This window comes from Aplysia californica, unplaced genomic scaffold (assembly GCF_000002075.1).
Source record: "Aplysia californica isolate F4 #8 unplaced genomic scaffold, AplCal3.0 scaffold00005, whole genome shotgun sequence".
Lineage (NCBI taxonomy): Eukaryota > Metazoa > Mollusca > Gastropoda > Aplysiida > Aplysiidae > Aplysia > Aplysia californica.
Genome location: NW_004797275.1, coordinates 2,094,213 through 2,098,424, shown reverse-complemented (window position 1 = coordinate 2,098,424; position 4,212 = coordinate 2,094,213). Strand labels below are relative to the sequence as shown.

The 4,212-nt window shown below is 45.1% G+C and overlaps 1 protein-coding gene across 1 annotated transcript in view; it reads right to left on the bottom strand.

Moving 5' to 3' along the window:
• LOC101861626 (1-phosphatidylinositol 4,5-bisphosphate phosphodiesterase eta-1) overlaps positions 1-4,212 on the bottom strand; it is a 31,663-nt gene that overhangs the window by 21,105 nt on the left and 6,346 nt on the right. The window lies entirely within an intron of this gene.

Genomic DNA, 4,212 nt, shown 5'->3' with positions numbered 1-4,212 from the left:
GTGGGTGGGGGAGGATGTAGGGGGAATCGTTGAGATGAAGGAATGAATGTATTGAGGATAAGGGGGGTTGAGAAGAGACGCTGGCCAAAATTAATGGGGAGCGGGGGAGGGAAGATTTGGGAGGCACAGAATGTCCTACTCTGATCTAGACTCTAAGACCACTCAACTTTCAGGTTCAAGGAAAAACATGGGCCAACCAGAGGTAAGATAAGTAATTTGCGTTACCACTGCCCTAATCTAGATTCTAGGGGGAGAGAGGGGGTTCAACTTGCAAGAAAAATGTAAGCTTTTCAGAAACAAAATATCTTATTTGTGTCCGTTATGTGCTAGTCTAAACTCTAAGGCCGACTCTCCACTTTGCAGTTTTCAAAGAAAATTATGAGCTAATCAGAAATAGATCACTGTTCATGTTAACACTATACTTGAATCACCAATCGACTTGCAGGTTATGGGTGAAAAATATAAACAAATTCAGCGTTAAGACCGCAAACTCTGTAACGACTCACGTCTTTCATTAGCGAATTTGGTTGAAAGCTGATGATTGAGTGAAGTAGTTGAAAGTCTGTTCCTATCCTTAGGTACTGAGATAGAGAGGGAGACGTGACTAAAAGACTTAGACTTTACCACAGCATGTTGACCTGGATAAATGTTTTAACTATGACCAAGGTGGATATCTTGTAACAATAACCCACTGCTTAGACATAGCACGAGGACATGCAGCCATAACAATAACAGCTATCCCTGAACTCTGTAGGCGGGTCTCTTACCCAAATTGGGTCTGAAGCAAACTTTTCAGGAAAGACATCTTACACTGCCTTTAGCCCTAACCTAAACTCCAAGTCCTTATCTCTCTTTGTTTGTTTTGGTAACTGTTATACGGCGCTCACAACTGCCTAAGTTAAGGACCACCTTGAATGACAGTCATGATTTTTTTTTATCCGAAAAAAAAGACAGCAAGGAATGTTTCAAGTTTTTTTTGCTCTGAAAGTGTTACCAATGCGCACTGCAAAGCCTCCTAAAGTGGCTAAACTACCATGTGCATTACAGAAATCCTCGGGGAATTTTAGCCAACTTTTCTGTTTTTTTAATCGACTTTTGTGCGACATCACGGACATTCCTCAGTTAAAATTTCGGGTGCATGTCATAAAAGGACGTACGGCCTCAAACTGTGCTCACTTTCGTGGCAATATAAGCCGCCGTTTGTGCAAAATCCAGTATCCCATCAACATGCCACCATGACCAAGACGAAAGCTGAGAGACTTCGATCGTGCCAGAGCTATGGCATGGCTGCAGGATTGAGTTGGAGCCCGTTGCCAGAAGGCTTGCAGTGTCACACTCTGTCATTGTACGCTTGAGGCAGCGCTATCAAGCCACTAGATCAGTGCAAGAACGCCCACGTACAGGTCGACCCAAGGAGACCACTCAGAGTGTTTGCAAGTGGTCCTTACTTTATGTTGAAGTCTGTATAAGCCCACATGACACATTAAACATTTTCAGTTTGACAGGAATTATTTCTTAATTTTGCGCGGGTGGCGGTCGAAGCTTACTTTTATCGATTTTGAACCATTGGGGAATCTTTAATGGGCGCAAATTGCACACAGGACCTCCGATTTTTTCGCCCTTATCCGAGAAGGTAAGGTGTTAGATCTTACCAACAATAAGATAAGGATGTGGCTGAAAAACAGCAGTTAGAAGGAACCAAGAAATAGCAGTAGAAATGCTGCAGAAAGAGCCAGAATCTCCCAGGAGGGGGCAAAGGGGTGGGGTAGAGTCGAAAGCAGACTACAGAACATGTCACCATTAACTAAAAGCCTAAAAATAGCCCAAGCCCTCAACGCATACCCCTAACAACTACTAACCCCAAAATTTACACCATAACTGTACAATCCAAATCCCTCATCCCTACCTATAACACGGACCCCGTTATCTGAAGTCTCATAGTAACCCCTCATCCCCAATCCCTTCACTCTTGTCCTAGCCCCTAACTCCTTTTTCTAACCATTGGGGACCCAGTGGCCGACTTATAAGCGAAAGCCAACAGCAAGAACAAAGTCAAACGGTGTAGGCCAGATGGCCTACGGTGTAGCCCAGCTACAGTAGGCGCTGCTTCGTAGCGACCACCACGTGTTTATTCACCTGAATTCTTGAAACTTTACTAGATTCTATGCTTTGAACTGTTATGTTTTCACCATTGTAGTCCGAATCTCCGCTATGAAGAACATAGAGTTAACCTAGTAAACGACAAGTAAATAACGAATCATTGTTAACCTTATCTTGTAACAATAACCCTTGAACTAAACACCGACGTCTGTGGTGTAGTGGTTGGTTCAGCGCTTCAGTCATAAACACGCAAAAGGTGCGAGTTTGAGTAAAGGGAGAATTTTGATCGAGTTTCTCTCTCTCTCTCTCTCTCTCTCTCTCTCTCTCTGTCTTCTAGGACGTTGTATTCTCTTCAGCCCAGGTTGGCATTGGCAGACATGGTCACAGCCCGTCTCCTACGTGATCTAAGTTGTGTGGGGGCGTAAAACTTGTGATATACAATTACATTACATTGGATGTAACAGACTAGTCAACGATTAAGAAGCAGTCTTGTCTTTAACGTCTTTAACCCAAACTGTCAAAGAATTAATGTTCAACACCCTGCCTCTTTCTCCTACGAGATAAGATGTTTAAGGAGAGTCGTCAACAAAACCAAATGGGAGATGGTCAGAAACAACAAGATCAGAGAAATGGTGGGAACAACACCTGTCCTCCACTTCATTCGAAGGTAAATAATCAGGTGGTTTGGGCATCTCACACGTATGGCACCTACCCAGCTTTGCAGCAAAGCCTACTACAGGAAAGTATCAGGGTACAAGGCAAGAGGAAGACCAAGAAAGACCTGGATCCAGGGTGTGAAGGATACCCTGATAACATACAATATCCCACCCAGCAAGGCCATCAAACTTGCAAGAGACAGAAAACTCTTTCTCTCCTCGACGCCATAGAGGTACAAGAGGACGGATAAAGTGAAGTAAGTAAAGTAAGCCCCGCCCCTAACACACCACCTCAACAGACCCAGTGACAAGCACATCCAGTGGACCACTCACCAGTGGTATCAGGTTCGAGTCCCGCTGTGTTGTCTTCCAGCACCTGTATGAGAGACTGGATGAAGCTCTGTAAGCGTCGTTGCTGGCTTTTGTCTAGGGAGGTGGGGGATACAGTGCCTGTACGGGAGAGAGAGGTAGGGGGTGTAAGAGGAGAGGAGGAGGGAGGGGGAAAGTGGGGCAAGGATCGGGGGAGGAGAAGAGTGTGAGAGGAGAAGGGACATAGGACGGGGAAGAGCCAAAGCATGGGATGGATAATAATGAACATGTGTATTTTGTTCGATTGTGTGTGTCCTTGGACGTTTGGGTGGGGCTTTTATTGCCTATATGTATAGATGTGTGTGTGTGTGAGAGAGAGAGAGAGAGAGAGAGACACACACACACACACACAGAGAGAGAGAGAGAGAGAGAGAGAGAGAGAGAGAGAGAGAGACGGGGGTGGGGGCAGAGAAAGGAAAAGATGGACAGAAAAGAAGTGATGCAAAATGAAAAAAAGACCTGACAAGACACCCGCACCCTCTTTTTCTTTAGCGACAACTTAGAGCCAAGTGTGACGACTAAAAGTTTACCTGCTAGCAAACCTTCCAATGTCGTTTCGTCTTCGTCAGAAAGTTCAAGGTCGGCCACCATCGGGTCAGTGGTCTGCGGGCTCTCCAGATCTGAAACAAACACACACAGACCCACTCAGTGAGACAGTCAATAGCACATTCCCACAAATAGCGTATTTCACCTCCCCATCGACAGAATCAAAATCATGGCTTTAGGAAGCAGGCTTCGATCCTGCCAATCGGGGCCAATATGGACAGAGAATTGTACAACTTCCTAGCAGAAAAACCAAGAAACTTGATAAGTTCTCCCCAGACGGGAATCGAACTTGGGTCTTCTGTGTGCAGCAGCCAAGCTCTAACCGCTACATCACAGACACTGGTGGGGAGTCTTTGCTACTGTGTCTAAACTCTCACTTTCAAATCACTGAACCAAGAGATGAATACGGACACACAGTACAGACTTTATACACTCTTGCAGACGCATACCCGCAAAGATGAATAGCGACACAAATAGAACTACTCATGAAAACATACACAGAAACACACACACACACACACACACACACACACACACACTG